We start from the raw sequence: 17,040 nt of genomic DNA, 5'->3' as shown, positions 1-17,040 counted from the left end.
ACTCTTCTGGCATGTCGAGTTTAAGCAGACTGTCATAGGTAGCGTTCCTGAGGTCCGGCCCTAGGATGGATCCCTGTGCTACCCCCGACGTGACCTCCATCCACCTTTCACACTCTAGTGTTTCATAGAGCAGGGAGCGGTTCCTCAGGTAGTCCCTCAAAATCCGTAAGAGATAGTTCGGCACGTTGAAGGTATTGTCTAGTGTGCCTAGAATGTCTTTCCATCTTACGGAATTGAAGGCGTTTCTGACGTCAAGCGTTACGAGGAGCACCACCCGTCGAGTTCGGCGGCTATGTGCCTCTGCTCGTCGAACGGCGTCTACGACCTGCATGACAGCATCAATTGTCGATCTCCCTGCCCTAAAACCAAACTGCCGGGAAGATAAATCTACGGCAGCGCGTATCGCTTCAGCGAGTCTACTTCTGATGAGCTTTTCGAGCACTTTCTCAGCAGTATCAAGCATACATAGTGGGCGGTATGAAGACGGCAATTCGGGATCGCCTTTCCCTTTAGGGATCAGCGCAAGCCTTGCAACTTTCCAACGAGCAGGGAAAATGCTCTCTTTCAGACAAGCGTTGAATGCGCCGAGCAGTAGGTCTGGCCGGTGTTGGAATACCAGTTTGTACACCTCTGCTGGAATACCATCGGGTCCTGGCGCCTTCTTGTTTTTCATAGAGAGCACCGCCTGTTCCAACTCTTTTACAGAGAAAAGTGGACAGTCCTCTACGCTCTCCGCGCCGACGTCACCATCCCATACGGGGTGTGCAGGGAAGAGTGCCCTCACAATACGGTCCATCTGCTCGGCCTTAAGTGAACAGGGTTTCCGCAGAGCCCCGATTTTTCGGGTTACAAGTTTGTAATCGAGTCCCCACGGATCCCCATTCACCTCGTCGATCAGGTCTTGCCAGCAGCGAGCTTTGCTCTTTTTTTTATTGCGCTGCGGAGTCTCCTTTTGGCTGATTTGTACTCCATCATTGTGGTACATACCTCCTCCAGGTCGCCTATACGTTGTGTTAAGCGGCGGAGCCTGTGACATTCCTTCCGGAGCTCTGCGATTTCCACTGTCCACCAATACATGGAAGCTTTGCCGCGCCTCGATGTCTTCCTGGGCATGGAGGCTCCGCGGACCGTCGTTATCAGGTTCATAACTGAATTTACGACAGTGTCAGCAGCGGCGCCACCGCCCCCAGGAGTACTCTTCAGCGTGGCCCCACCTGTTCCCAGAGTTTCGACAAACTTCCCGGTGTTCACTTTCGCGACGTTCCATACACAGAAAGATCGCTGGGGTGGCGCACACCGAGAGTTTGTGCCCACCACTTCGCAAGCAATGTATTGGTGGTCACTTGCCGAAAAATTTTCCAGAACTCGCCACCCGTCCACCAGCGACACCAGTGATTCCGACGCGAAGCTTACGTCTGGAATGCTTCCTTCGCAGTCCGGGCGCTGGAACGTTGGGGTGGATCCGGTGTTTAGAACTACCAGTCCTGTTCTCGCCGCCATTTCCAGAATTCGTTTTCCTCTGGAATCTGTGTGAGGCATGCCCCATTCAAGTGCCCTAGCATTGAAGTCACCCCCGACCAGGATCCGCCCATCCGTGCTTAAGATAGCGTCCTCCAGAGCCTCAAGCCTCCGACGAAAGTCCGGCATCGTCTCATTCGGCGTAGGATAGACACTAAAAAACGTTATCCCTGAACACCGAATCCAGACAAAGCCGTCCCCTCGGCCTTGGGCAAGAACCCCCAGGAGGGTGCCGTCCCGAACCCAGATGGCAGCGGTACCTGATATATCTGGATGCCATGAAACTGGGCCCTTGTTTCAGTACTGCTCACTGATGAGTACTATATCAGCTTTGGTCTCCGCAGCGAACTGCGCTAGCAACTCGTGAGCGGTTGCACTCCGGTGCATATTGATTTGTAGGATGCGAATCATGTTGACCGTATCCTAGCTCTTTCCAATTCTGCTCTGAAAACTGGACACCGCCCCGATCCCGCAGTGTGCGCAATGCTCTCATCAGTCGCGCCACGGTCCCTGCATAGGACGCAGCTTTCCTTTTCATTGCAGCTATTCGCTTTATGGCCATCCTGACCGCATTTACCGCATGTTGCCCTTCTGTCAGGTCCCCGACAGTTTGCAGATGTGTGCCCATAGTCCAAACATCTGTAACATTTGGTTGGGGCGGCCCGAATTCGTATCCTACACACTACCCAACCAATTCTTATTTTCCCGCTGTTTAGAAGCTTCCTCGCGTATTGCTCGGCAACTTCCACCACAGCGAGTTTTTGGCCTCGGGAGTTTGCGGGGGTGATACCAATCCGGACATTGGTTACCTCCGGGCATTCGCGTTTGATGGCCCCTTCTACCTCGTTCTTTTCCGTGAGACAGTCAAGGTCTCGGATTTCTAAAGCACACATGGGTTGCAGGCTAAAAACCAAAGCTTTTTCTCCTAGAAGCCCCTTGACTGCTTCACAGAACGTGACTTTATTTATAGTCTTCGGGCCTAGTTCGACTAAGACTCCACCACCCTTCGTTTTACGTATGGAAGACACCTCCGCTCCGTTGTCTTCGGGTCCAGGTAATGGAATATAATATATTTCCTGTGGTAAACAGCTTGCAATTTTACTTTAGCTACCAAACATTAGGCATTATCAGATGAATTAATGTTTGCTGCCTTCTCCCACGCAAACTCTAAGTGCCCTTGAAGCTCAACTTCACACCTCTGATTATCCTCACGAATCTATTGATTGATCGACTTTGTGAGCAACAACGCGGGTATTGACAGTATTATTTTTCCTGCGATTAGTAAAATAGACCGCCTTCCCATTTTCTTCCTCAACCTCGGTCATTTGTAACCAGCATTTGATGGCATGAATGATCTTACTTTCATAGATGTCCAAGTCCTCAGGGTACTTTGTAGCTACAACCATCAACAGATCGTTTGAATAACAAATCAACTTTTGTTTCCTTGCTATTTCCACAAGAAGGATCCCAATACGGAACCTCAAGAAACAACCGCTGTGGCGACGCATTCTTCTTAGAGGGCTGTATCTAGAAGACGTCTTATTGAACCATTAGTTGAATTGCACCCTCATCTTCATCATCATCATCATCAACGGCGCAACAATCGGTATCCGGTCTCGGCCTGCCTTAATAAGGAACTCCAGACATCTCGATTTTGCGCCGAGGTCCACCAATTCGATATCCCTAAAAGCTATCTGGCGTCCTGACCTACGCCATCGCTCCATCTTAGGCAGGGTCTGCCTCGTCTTCTTTTTCTACCATAGATATTGCCCTTATAGACTTTCCGGGTGGGATCATCGTCATCCATACGGATTAAGTGACCCGCCCACCGTAACCTATTGAGCCGGATTTTATCCACAACCGGACGGTCATAGTATCACTCATAGATTTCGTCATTGTGTAGGCTACGGAATCGTCCATCCTCATGTAGGGGGCCAAAAATTCTTCGGAGTATTCTTCTCTCGAACGCGGCCAAGAGTTTGATTCCTTGCTATGGGTAAACGTCGCCGAGGCGCTTATAAAGTCAAATACTTCAATTATGCCCTGAGAAAATTGACCCTTGTTTTCCTTTGTATTTCTTTTCGGGCCGTGACCCCTTTTTAATCCCAGTAGAAATGTTTCGGCTTGTTCGTCGCTGTGGATGTAGTGGTCCATCTATTTCACCAACCACGTCAAGTCAGCGATCGATCCTAATTCTACCATCATTTCCAATAATATTCACATCTTTTTTCTCCTTTTCCAGGATGCACTTCTCCGACCTATCGTGCTGAATGGTACCTGCTGCTTCAAAATGGCCGAAATCAAAGTATATGAGGCATATCCTTAGGGATCCTTGCTTCCCGAGCCTGCGGGTGGGCCAACCTATTTCTACCTTGCTGTAGTAATAAATTCAACCCCAAAGTGTGCATTCCCATATTCCTTAATTATCCTGATCTCATTAATTTCATCTTCGTTCTTGCATTTGATTGGTATCTCCTGATTTCTAGCTCTAACTTTAGCTTGCTCTCCCAAGACAATCTCATTTTGCTGTTTTCTCAATCTATTTAATTCCGCTTTCTGTGATCATTTAGTCTGGCTAACGCCATCGCCCAAATCCATCAATTCCGATACGCTTTCATCTCTTGAAGGATATTGGCTTAGGACCTATCTCCTCTCTTGCATTTATCACGACGATAGGCTAATTCTTTACCACCACGCACATAGCAGACATCGTCGTTCCTTTAAGTCAAGAGGGGTTTGAGAGACATTAGGGTGTTATAGTTAGAATGGCAGAAGGAGCTCGATTTTTCGCAGATCCCCTCCCACACAGGCACAAGCCCCCACGATCGCCACCCCCAGTGGGAAACGTATAGCGGGAGTCTTCGAGGAGGAAGCACTGACGCCGATTTACCCGAGCGATGTTTTGGGCAATGATCAGTCTGGAGCTGCCTTTACTGCCCTCGGTAAAAAGATCATGGAGCTGTGTAAGTTTATAAAGGAGCGCAGGAACATTCACCAAAATATAAGGGCCATGACAAGAGGCATCCGTTTGACGTACGGCAAGGCCCAGGATGAACGAGTAGGCAAGTCGCCGATTGGAAAAGTGAACCAGGCAACTCAAGTAACGCCGGTTCAAAACACAAAAGGGGAGAAACCGGGGAAGAGGCTGCGCGAGAAGCTGAATGACTCAACAGGCCAGCAAACCCCGAAAAGAAAAAAGGACTCAACTCCGAAAAAGGCGGAGTTCATGAAAAGTACGTCTGAAGCTGCCAGTGAAAATACTGCAGTGGCTACCTCGAGAAAAGGGATCGAACCTTCAAAGGCGGATGCGGAAGCTTGGAGGAAGGTAGAACCGCGGAAAAGAAATTATCGGAGGAAGATTAGACCGCAGGTGATTTTCATTTCCAAACGAGGGGAAGGATCATACGCCGACATTCTCAGGAAAGTGAAGGCAGACCCCGAACTCACCAATTTGGGAGACAACGTCAGCCGCATTAGGCGGTCCCAGAAGGGAGATCTTATGTTGGAACTTAAGAAATCCAAGGATGTAACCGCGGACAAATTCTTAAGCCAAATCGGGAAGACTTTAGGGCAGGAAGCCGACATAAGAGCTAGCAGGCCGGGGATATCTATAATCTGCAAAGATATAGATGAAATCACGACGAAGGAGGAGGTTCGCGAAGCGTTGGAGAAACAGTTCGATTTTGCCGGACTACAAGAGTCAGTGGTGAAAACGCTAAGGAAAGCCTATGGGGGAACACAAACCGCCATCATCAGCCTACCAGTGGAGAACGCACTCAAACTGTTAGCAGCAGGGAGAGTGAGAATAGACTGGGTTATGTGTCGCCTTAGGGAGCAGGTGGCGTTAAAACGGCGCTTTAGATGCCTTGGCTTTGGTCACATTGCGAAGGCATGCATTAGCCAAAATGACAGGTCAAAGCAATGCAGGAGATGCCGAGTGGAAGGCCATACCAGCAAGGACTGCGGAGCTGGCCCCAATTGTCTACTGTGTAAAAGAAAGGAGGGTGTGGACCATCGGTACATTGCGGGCAGCAGTAGGTGCCCGGAATACAGGAGAGCCCTTAGCACAAATCGCAGATGAGGTTGATACAAATCAACCTCAACCACTGCGAGGCGGCGCAGGTTCTACTCGCGCAAACCATTCGCGAGAAAAACATCGATGTGGCCATACTAAGTGAACCATACCGAAACCGCGGGGGGCTCTTGAATGGGGCAGCCGGATAACTAATGTCAGGGGACGTGTTCTCCTCGAAGCATTCGCGGAGCTGGACGTGGTACTGGCGAATGTTGGGTCTTCGTACACTTTCCGGGGAAGGGGCCTGGGGTCTATAGTGGACCTGACATACGTGAGTGCCACTTTAGCCAGTAGAAACGCTTGGCATGTCAGTGAGGACTATACTCACAGCGACCACCAGGCAATCTGCATAGAGATCAAGGGCGGATCGAGCTCGAAAAAGAGTTTTCGCAGAATGCCGGGTGGTATACTTGGCTGGACAATGAAAGCTTTCGAGGGAGACACGTTTTCCGTGGTACTGAAATCCGACATATCCCTGAATGATACGGTTGGAGAGAAAGCCACCCAGATCACTCGATGGGTGACGGAAGCATGCGATGCTACTATGCTCAGAAGGCGATTGCTCCCCAGTAGGCAACCCAACTACTGGTGGAATAACAAAATCGCAAGTTTGCGAGCCGCATGTTTTCGGGCAAGGAGGCTTTGCCAGAGGCTCAGGGGAAAACCCGGTGGCGACGGTCGAGAGGAGGCACACAACAAATTGCGTGGTCGCCTAAAGGAAGCCATTCGGAGGAGCAAAAAGAACTGCTTCAAACAGCTGTGCGACCATGCTCACATAAACCCTTGGGGCGAGGCTTACAGAGTGGTGATGAAAAGGCTGCGGAAATCACCCCAGGTTACCTGTCCGTGCCTCCTGGTTTTGCTTCCGAAGCCTGGCAAGCCACCTGGAAACCCAGCGTCGTATCGTCCTATCTGCCTGTTGGATACAATGGGGAAGATGATGGAGAGAGTCATCTACAACAGACTCCTGCCCATCGTCGAAGCCAGCAATGGTTTGTCGCAATGTCAATTTGGTTTCCGACGCGCCCACTCTACGATGGAAGCAATTGGCATGGTGGTAACCCTGGCAAAAGGTGCACTGACTTCTGGCGGCTGCTGCGCCGTGGTGGCGTTGGATGTCAAAAACGCATTCAACTCCGCCAACTGCGTTGGCTGACATAGGTGTCCCCGGATACTTAGCGAATTTGGTGGCAAACTACCTCTCAGAGAGGACTCTCTGGTACGAGACGGATGAGGGCCCCAAAGAGTACATTGTCACAGCCGGGGTACCACAGGGATCGGTACTTGGTCCCCTGTTGTGGAATATCATGTATAATGGGGTGCTTGCTCTTCCCGTCCCAGAGGGGACTACGATTGTCGGCTTTGCTGATGACCTAGCTGTGGTTCTTGCAGCAAAACACACAGAAGATGTGGAGGTTTACGCAACGGAAACAGTGAGAGCGGTAAAGTCCTGGCTAGAAAAAGTCGGGCTGACCTTGGCGGACGCGAAAACGGAAGCGGTCTTAATAACGAACCGCAGAGAAAATAACATTGTGAAAGTGGAGGTCGGTGGACATTCGGTCGTATCAAAGTCGGCTATTAAATACCTGGGGGTAATAATTGACACCAAATTGAGTTTTAGGGAACACCTAGAGTATGTATGCCAAAAGGCAGCCGGTGCCACCACGGCACTTGCAAAAATCTTGCCAAATATTGGTGGGCTGAAACATTACCGGAGGTTGGTGCTAGCCGGAGTGGTGCGCTCCATCCTGCTCTACTCGTCGCCTGTGTGGGCAGAGGCGCTTCCAAACTCTCAGAGACGGAAGCAGGTGAACTCGGTTTACCGGCGGATGGCTTTGAGGGTTTGCAGTGCTTTTAGAACCACATCAGATGAGGCAGTATTGGTGGTGGCAGGCATGATCCCGGTTGACATTCTGGCCAAAGAAATGAGTGTCCTGTACAATGCAAGATGTATGGATTGGCATGCACTGCGTAGACATGCGGCAAGGTCAGAGTCGCTTGATCTCTGGCAACGCAGATGGGACGAGTCTGCGAAAGGTCGGTGGACGCACAGGCTCATTCCTAACATTAGGGTGTGGCTTGAGCGAAAACATGGGGAGACCAACTACCACGGGGCACGGTGGTTGCTACAGGCAGTATCTGCACCGCTTTGGGTTGGATGATTCTCCGAACTGTCCCAGATGCGATGGCATACCGGAGAATCCAGAGCATGTGATGTTTCACTGCCCACGATTTGCGATGGAGAGAAGGAGCTTAAACCAGGTGCTGGGCAGGAACGGGACCCCGGAGAGCTTGATTACTGAGATGCTGGAGTCCGAGGACAAGTGGCTTGCGGTTGGCTCCGCAATCATCCAAATGCAGGAGGAGTTGCTGAAGGAACAAAGAAAGAGGAAAACAGGAAATGGGAGAAGGATGAGTGCCTAAGAGCAAACCTACCCCGCGAAGTAATACCTCAATGGTGGTCCCGCGGGGCTGGGGCTGGAGAGACCGGGGGTGGTTTTTAGTGGGTGTGAATCCCACACGCGCCCGCTGTAGTTCCGCCGTTCGAGCGGCGGAGCTGCGGGGGGCGCGTCTTTCTGAGATTTTCCACCTCCGTGTACGCACAAAACAAAAAAAAAAAGTTAGTTAGAATGCCAACTATTTATCTTAAATGTATACTGTTGTTCAATGTTATCCTAAGATGCAGAAAATTTAGGTAAAGACGAAAACTTTGGCCTGCCGTAACTTTGTTGATAGTAGTAGCACTTCCCCCAAACTTTTCTACCATTGTTTTCATCTTATTTCCGAAAAATATTAATCTCAAATTGAATCTATTCAAATTCAAATTCTTCTCTTGAAATTTCACTTGCACCAATTCACCGGTTTAATTCTAAAACAATTCAAATCAACTTAAATCCCACTTGTTTACTTTCCAAATGGAAACCATACGCTGGGCACTCATAAAACAAATATTTTTGGATTGCCGCGAAAAGATAGAAATAGAATTGTTTATAATGCAATGGCGATAAAAACAACAGGTGATTTCCAAGTACTCTAGCTATTAAAATGGGCTATAATTTGTCAAAATCAGAGAAAGATACAGATTTGTATCTTAAATAACTTAACTCAGATAGACAGATGCATTACGAAGGTGATTTATTGCAGTATTCTGCTAATCACAGCAGGAATCTAAAGGATATTTTTGAACAGTCTAGTCTAGTATTGTTGGGTTTTTACTGCCGACAAATATCTTTTTATAGATCAGATAAGATTGCTTGTATTGTACCTATTTCATTTCCAAGCAAATGTACATTATAAATTTCAAAAATTGTTTATTTGTGTTTCTATTCTAGCAATCGGTTTTTATTGGTTTCTACGTTTACTTATAAATAATTAATATTTGTTTTCATTGCTTTGAAGTTTTCAAAACTTTGAGATAGAAATTTGAAGGTTTCAAATTACATGAATATAAGATGTTTAGGAAGATATGTAGGTTTGGAATTTTGTGTTTCTTTTTGTTCTGCAAATGTCCTTATAATTGTTGTTATCATTTCACTGCTGTGTTGTACGAGGTGGGATCAAAAACTTACAGGACTTTCTCAATAAATCTTTATTACAAATATTTACAATTGTTCCAATTTATCCCCTTCAAAATACTCCCCTTGAAAGCGAATACACTTTTCTCACCGGTGTTTCCACTGTTCCATGCATCTGGAAAACTCTGCTTCATGGATGCTGTTCGGCTGTCCCTGCGTTTTTCCTTAATCTCCGTTGTGGTCTGAAATCGCTGTCCTTTTGATTGAGTACTTGAGTTTTGGGAACAGCTAGAAGTGACACAGAGCCAGGTCAGGAGAATAAGGGGGTGGGGAAGGGTTGTTATCGAGTTTTTGGCAAAAAACTTGTGAATTGGGAGTGCGGTGTGACAAGGCGCATTGTCGTGGTGGAAAAACCACTGGCCTGTTGCCTACATTTCTGGCCTTTTCCCACGAATGCTTTGGCGTAAGGTTCTCAGGATTTGAAGGTATCAATAACGATTGATTTTCTCACCATGTGAGAGGAATTCATGATGGGTGAACAACCTTCGTATTGAAGAAAACAATGAGCATCACTTTAACGGTTGATCTCACTTGGTGAGTTTTTTTTGGTCTTCCACTGGGACGACTGCACCTTGGTTTCCACGTTGTAGCCATAAACGCAAGACCCCCCCCCCCCCCCCCCTTCTAAGAGCTCCTGACAAACCTCCAGGCGCTTTTTGATCCTTTGTCATCAGCCGTGGAATGAACTTGCCTGCAACCCTTCTCATTTCCGATTTTTGGATCAAAATTTCCTGACATCGCCCAAATGAGATATCGCATTTCTCTGTCATCTCTCGAAACGACTCATCACTTCATTACCGAAGGTTTGCTGCTGCATTGAAAAGTTCCCGTGAACGATTTGCTCAATTTAACGCAAAATTTCACGCAAACAGGTTGCTCCTTCTTCACGTCCTTGACAAAAAGCCTGGAATAGGATAAACTGACTTCACTAAAACAGCTGAACAATCGGTTTGGAGAAGGTTAGAGCAAGAAAATAAAAACAAAACAAATGGAGATTACTCAGGAAGTGTCCGTTAAAAAATGGGCGCCGAACCAGCCGTCAACGTTAACTTGCAGGCGCGCATTTTGAAAAGACCTGGCACGTTTTAATCATACCTTGTAAGACACTCATGGGTTAATCAGAAATAAAGTGAAACTCTTCATTTGCAGCTATGTGGAGCTCAGAAAGTGGGGACGCTAGTTGCTTCATTTGCTGTTTTTACTTTATGAGATAGTGATCGGAGTCTTGCCAGTCCTCATGTATTCCTCGGAAACTTGGGTTCTTAGCAAGAAAAATTGTGAACTCTTGGCCGCGTTCGAGAGAAGAATCCTCCGAAGAATTTTTGGCCCCCTACATGAGGATGGACGATTCCGTAGCCTACATAACGACGAAATCTATCAGCGATACCATGACCATTAGGTTGTGGATAAAATCCGACTCAATAGGTTACGATGGGCGGGTCATTTAATCCGTATGGATGAGGATGATCCCCCCCCCCCCCGGAAAGTATATAAGGGCAATATCTATGGTAGAAAAAGAAGACGAGGCAGACCCTGCCTAAGATGGAGCGATGGCGTGGGTCAGGACGCCAGACAGCTTTTAGGGATATCGAATTGGTGGACCTCGGCGCAAAATCGGGATGTCTGGAGTTCCTTATTAAGGCAGGCCTAGACCGGATACCGGCTGTTGCGCCGTTGATGATGATGAGCAATTTGAAAAGTCCTGGCACGTTTTAACCAGACCTTGTAGACACTCATGGGTTAATCAGAAATAAATTAAAACTCTCCATTAGCAGCTATGTGGAGCTCAGAAAGTGGGGACGCTAGTTGCTTCATTTGCTGTTTTCATTAATTCTGGAATTCATCAGGACGAGAGATAGCGACTTTCAATTAACAAGTGATTTTATGTAAGCTACAGTTATCGCCTGAATGTACTTCACTATTAAAATCTGTATTTCTGTGTTTTGGATAATATACATTGGTTAGCTTTCGAGTGTAGGGTAGGTAGGTATCAGGTATCTTCAAAGCCAGCCCGTAGCCTTCACGGGGGAGTGTAGCTCTCCCACGTGCAACTAGAAATTTCACCCAGGTCCTCAAAGAATGGTTTGCCCAGTGTCCCTAGCCTGACTCTAACTAGAGCTGGGCAATCGTAGGTGAGGTGAATAAGATCTCCCCCTCCCTCTCCTCCGCAGCTTTATCACCGCGAATCGTAGGATATGCCGAGCCTGGTGTCATGGTCCCCTATGGGACCGTGCAGGTCGCCGTAATCTTGTATACATTTGCATGTGTCTGGCACAGGAGCTCTCGTGATCGAGATAGGTTATAAGCGGCCAAAACTTACTTGATTCGACACAGGTGGTAAGCCTTCACCATCTAAGGTCCGCGGCTGTTAAGTAGTGCGAGTAGATTCCGAGTAGATTGTGATACACCGACTGTACTCGCCGAAAGACTGCCAAGAGCAGAGTCCCGCTTGGCTATCCCGTCAGCCCGGATATTCCCCTCTTTGTTCCTATGACCGGGAACCCAGAGGAGGGCGACCTTGATCATGCGCTCAGATTATTTAGTACATTTCTGCACTGACCGACCAGCCTTGAGGAAGTCGTTGCTGAGTACAAGGCTTTAATGACCGCTTGGCTGTCGGTCAGAATGGCTATGTTACGCTTGTGATTCGGATCATGCTCCAGCCATCGACAGACTTTTGCTTGGAATACACTGGAGAAACTTGGGAGGCCATACGACTCAGATACACTTTGTGAATTCGAGAAAACCCTCGCACCGACTCCACAGACCATTTTTGATCCATCGGTGGAGAATACTGTGTCATAACCATGCAACACCGCCGGTCTTACACTCTACTCTGGTTGGAAAGTCCACAGCAAAGTTAAAGTTTCTCGTGAAGTTCAGGTTGCGTGCGGTATAGTCCGTGGGGAATGCCCAGACTTGTATACTTCGTCTAGGATGTTGCTGTGGCATTAAGGCTCCGCTGACCAGCATTCGGATTCACGTAGTTTGACGGCACTGCACGCTACAACGTATTTAACGTGGAGGTCTAGGAGGAGGAGATGCAGGAGTACATTGAGGTCATTTGCCGGGCAAGACTTCAGAGCCCCAGTGGCACCTGCACATGAAAGTGGAATTCAGGTTGCCTTGTTTCTTCGTGGTGAATAACATCAGTTGCGTTTGGGTTGGGTTTATGCCGAGTCCGCATCTTGCGGCCCACAGGCATACCTTTTGCAACGCCCCTTCCATGATGTCATTAATAATGGAGGGAAACATCCCTGCCACAAATATCACCAAGTCGTCGGCATATGCTATTACCTTATCTCCGCTGCTGTTCAACATTCGTAAAATTTTGTCTATCACTATTAACCAGAGCACCGTAGAGATGGCGCCACCCTCCGGCGTGCCTCTGTTCACACCTCTGGTCAAGTGGTTGCCTCCCAGATCGGACTGGATATAATTCAATGCGTAAGATACACCGCCAATCCAATACTGGCCAAGGTTTCCTTAATTGCGTTGGTACTAATGTTATTGAATGCTCTTTCTCTATCCAAGAAGGTAGCTAGGGCTATACTGCTTGTACCGCAGTGCCCGATCAACTATGCTAATTACCGGGTTGAAAGCGATTTCTGTGGATTCGCCTTTAATGTAAGCGTGCTAGGACTTCTCTCCATAATCACTCTTAAGTGGATGTCCAAGATGCGCTCTAGGGTCTTCAGCACGAAAGAGGTAAGGCTGATTGGTACAAAGTCTTTCTTGGACTAGTAGCCGCGCCTGCCCGCTTTCGGTATGAAATATGTGGTACATATTCTAAAGAGATGCAGCTCTGGTAAATTTCAAAAAGCCACGGCACAACTCTTTCCTGCTGCTTCCGTAGCATGACTGGCCTAATGCCATCTGGGCCCGGAGATTTGTATGCGGAAAAGCTGTTTATCTCCAAGCCGATCTTATCCTCAGCAATTACCGATTTGGTAGTCTCACTCGGCTGGGGTGACCGCAACCCCGCCAAGAGAGTTTCCGACTTACAGTCCTCCTCGCTGGCGGGAAAGTGCGTCTGAACTAGCAGCTCTAAGATTTTACTAGAAGATTTCATCCAGGAGCCTTCCGAAAGATGGCGGCCCGATGTTTACCGCGATTGTTCACGGTAGACAACAAGCGGATGTGGCTGCTAATTTCGAAGGAGTGTTTGCAGCAATTTAAGCGGGATCGGAAGGAGTTTTTGCATCGATTTGTCACCGTCGATGACCAGAAATTAAATATCAATCAAACCAATGGATTTCTCCCGACGAATCTGCTCCAAATAAGGCGAAGACGGTCCCATCGGTTGAAAAGGTTATGGCGACGATTTTTAGGATGCGAACAGCGTTATCCTCATCGATTTTTTTAAAAAAAGGGAGAACGACCTCTGGACAATATTGCTGTGAATTATTGGACCGCAAAAATTGAAGGAGACACGGCTGCATTTGGCGAAAGAGAAGGTCCTGTTTCACCGATAATGCACCAGCCCATTCATCCTGCTCCAAACTGCATGAATTGCATTATAAATTGCTGCTGCACCCCCTCGTATTCCCACGATCTGCCTCCCTGCAACTTCTTCTTGTTCCCTAACATGAAGAAATGGTTCACGGAAAAACATGGAAGTCATCACCGAGACAGAGGCGTTCGTTGGAGAGTTCGACAAATCCTATTTTTTGGAGGAGTTAAAAAATGGCAGGCATGTTGGGAGAAGTGTTACTTTCTAAAAGCGGACCATGTTGAAAAAATTGAAAAAATGGTGTCTTTATTTCTAACACGGGTACATATTGGAACGCCCTCGTAGGTTATGGTATGCGGCAACATAGCCAATCCTACAGAAAGCGCAACCATCCATCCAAGCAAATAATGAAAGTAAAGGATTATTGAAAATCCTTTCTCTATAGTGTTAATGCCTGTTAGGCAGAATATTGGAAGTAGAGAAGTCCCATTTTACATCACTTCCAGAAGAACAGGGACAATTTTCCTGGTTGGAGACATAAAATCGCTGTAGTGCAAAAGATACATTCGTTCTAGCTTTTCATTTGAAAATCCAGTCTCCTAAGAATGGAAGAGACTTGTAAATTGAGTAAGTATCCTAACCTCTCTCTTTTTATCTGGTCCGAAAAATTGCAGATGATGCCTTCCTGATTATAAAGGACAATTGGTTAAGTGGTTAATTGAGAATATCTTGGAATCACACAATTTAATTTTCCTGTTTAGATATTTTAGTTGCTTATCTAACTTCAGGTAACACGTGCACATCATACACCTATTATGTATCTCAAACCAGTTCACCAGATGAAGGACAATTGAAGGTAACCACAACGTTACCACAGAAAATGGGTTAATTAGGCTGTTCAAGAGGAAGTGTACACATTGTATTGCGTTGTAGACCACAAATGAATTAAAGGTTTGAAGGAGTGGAAATTTTAGTAAGCAACAGAGGAAGCTTAATTTTTACAGTTCTGCTGGAAAAAGGAAAAACAGACGTCAAATTTTAGGTCTATAATGCTCCACCCCAAAGATTCAGAAAAAAGGGTCTGATTGGGATTTTAAGGACTGTTAAAATAGCATTTTACTTCGGCAGATAATTGTCCTTTTTCCCATTGTTTGTATTTAATTAGTAAGTGCTAATTGGGATCATAATGTTGGTCTGGAAGTTTTATATAAACAAAGTTAGAAGATTCACTTTCTAAGGTTTTGCGGAAAACAAAACTTTATTAAAATCGGCTCACTGTCTGTTTATCCTTTCGTGGTTCTTTTCTTAAAAGGGGGTATATCTGTTAATACGCATACATTAGATAACATTGTTCTACGTTCAGTTTAAGAGGGTGGCATCCCCATATATGAGGAAGGAGAGCGTAAAATCTATTAGTTTTAAGAGGTCGCCCAATGGACTATCCCTGTTGCCCTGACCAACTCCTGTCAACACACGCTTGCATGACACTTTTTTAGCCAGGTGTGGTGGTGCCGGAGATCCTTTAGATATTTCAGTGTCTCTCATGTCAGATCCACAGTGAATCATATCCTTACTTGATGTCTCCCTTCCGTCAAAATTTTGATAGCCGTTCTTACCATCCTCAGACCATAATCACGCAGACAATTGTGTGCAGAGAGAGGACGGTCATCAAATCGGCCGTCCATGCGTCAAAAGCCTTTGTTCATTTTGGGACAGGTGGCCGCTCCGAGGAGCCTAATTAGCGCTATACTGGGTCGTTTTGATGCCACAAACTACTAAGACCGTGACTGCTTTTATGAGAGCAGGAAGACAGAATCCAGCCGGCTCAGATATTCAGAGCCAGCCCGTAGCATTCCCGAAGGAAAGCAGCTCTCCCACACTGCAGCCAGAAAGCTCTCTGAGGTCCCCAAAGAATGATTTACTCTAGCTAGAGCTAGGCAATGGAAAAGGAAGTGGATGAATGTTTTCCCCTTTTTTTTGCAGCTTGGACAATGCGAATTGTAGGGTATGCCTATTGGACGCACCACAGCGGTGTGCATACGGAGAACCATCCTTCGTCGGTAACCCCATTTCTATGCAAAGGTCCACTTGCAGGCATAGAAGGTTATGCAGGACTTCTTAGCCCTCAGTTCTACGTTCTACCTTCAATTTTCTTTTGAATCCAGAATTACACCCAAATACTTGGAGGAAAAAACCAAACTTTGTTCATTCAGCTTTGGTAAGCGGAATTCAGGTATCCTTGTCTTAGTGGTGAATACCATCAGTTCTCTTTTGGTTGCGTTTATGCTAAGTTCGCGTCTTATGCGCCACAGGCACACATTTCGCAACGCTCCTTCCTCACTCACCTTCACTCGATTGCTGTCAAATATCCGAAAAAAAATCCTCTATCACTATTAACCAGAGCACCAGAGAGATGGCGTCACCTTGGAGCGTGCCTCTGTTTATAGCTCCCAGATCTGGTACTTAATCTATAATCTAATGCGTGCAATCCAACACTGACCAAGGCTTCCATGATGGCGTTGGTACTAACTTTGTTGAAACCTCCATCTATATCCAAGAAGGCAAGTAGGGTGTACTCCTTGTACTGAGGTGAGCGCTCAACCGTGCCAATTACCCCGTGGGAAGCACTCATGTGTCTCCAAGTCTGCGGTACGTATCCTAAAGAGATACACCTCCGGTAAATCTCACGGCACAACCCTTTCCTGGATGGGCTCCTATGTTCGTTGGACAGGATCTTACTGAGCCTTGCGGATTCTCTGGTAGTTTCGACGTTCTGACAATAGTCCAATCAAGACTTGTTGGCAGTCTCGATGGTCAACTTGTACTTCTTCAGGCAGTCCTTGTATGGCTACTAATATTTATGTCTGTAGCAGATGATGAAGATTTTCCTGGTCAGCTTCCTGAGGCAAGGTAGCAGTATTTTCTTGCTGTACGTAGTAGGACGCGAGACTTTTTCAGAATCCCAACCTTTGACTTCAGTTCGTCTTTCGTGCCAGTCTTGCTAATTTGCGCACCGGATAGTTTGTTCTTGATTAGTTGACCAAACTTCCTGCAGTCGATCTTCCTCAGGACTCTGGAGGTTTTGGAGACCTCTGAAAACTGAAAAGTATCCAACTATGATCTGAGAAGAATCTCTGGTCAGACGCTCTCCAGTTGTCCAACCTAAGAAACTCATTGTCGGTTGGTAGGGTGATATCAAGGACCTCCCATCACAATTCTCCGAGCTGCGGAAATGGAAGATTGATGTACTGCGCCTGTTATATACCGATAGATTTGCATTGATAATAAAATCATAACGACGAAATCTATGAGTGACACCATGACCGTCAGGTTGTGGATAAAATCCGGCTCAATAGGTTACGGTGGGCGGGTCACTTAATCCGTATGGATGAGGATGATCTGATGATGATGATGAGCCG

General features: G+C 46.9%; 1 protein-coding gene across 5 annotated transcripts in view; it reads left to right on the top strand.

Annotated features, from left to right (window-relative positions):
• The window catches only part of LOC119660356 (probable G-protein coupled receptor No18), a 254,873-nt gene that overhangs the window by 144,597 nt on the left and 93,236 nt on the right, over nucleotides 1-17,040 (top strand). The window contains exon 1 of one of the 5 annotated variants that reach the window (XM_038068859.1): nucleotides 3,777-3,918. The exons of the other annotated variants lie outside the window; for them this stretch is intronic. The gene's annotated coding sequence lies outside the window, so the exon portion shown is untranslated. Of the gene's footprint in view, nucleotides 1-3,776; nucleotides 3,919-17,040 lie in introns of those variants that run through there. 5 annotated transcript variants of the gene reach the window in all.

Source organism: Hermetia illucens, chromosome 6 (assembly GCF_905115235.1).
Source record: "Hermetia illucens chromosome 6, iHerIll2.2.curated.20191125, whole genome shotgun sequence".
Lineage (NCBI taxonomy): Eukaryota > Metazoa > Arthropoda > Insecta > Diptera > Stratiomyidae > Hermetia > Hermetia illucens.
This window is presented reverse-complemented; position numbering and strand designations above follow the sequence as displayed.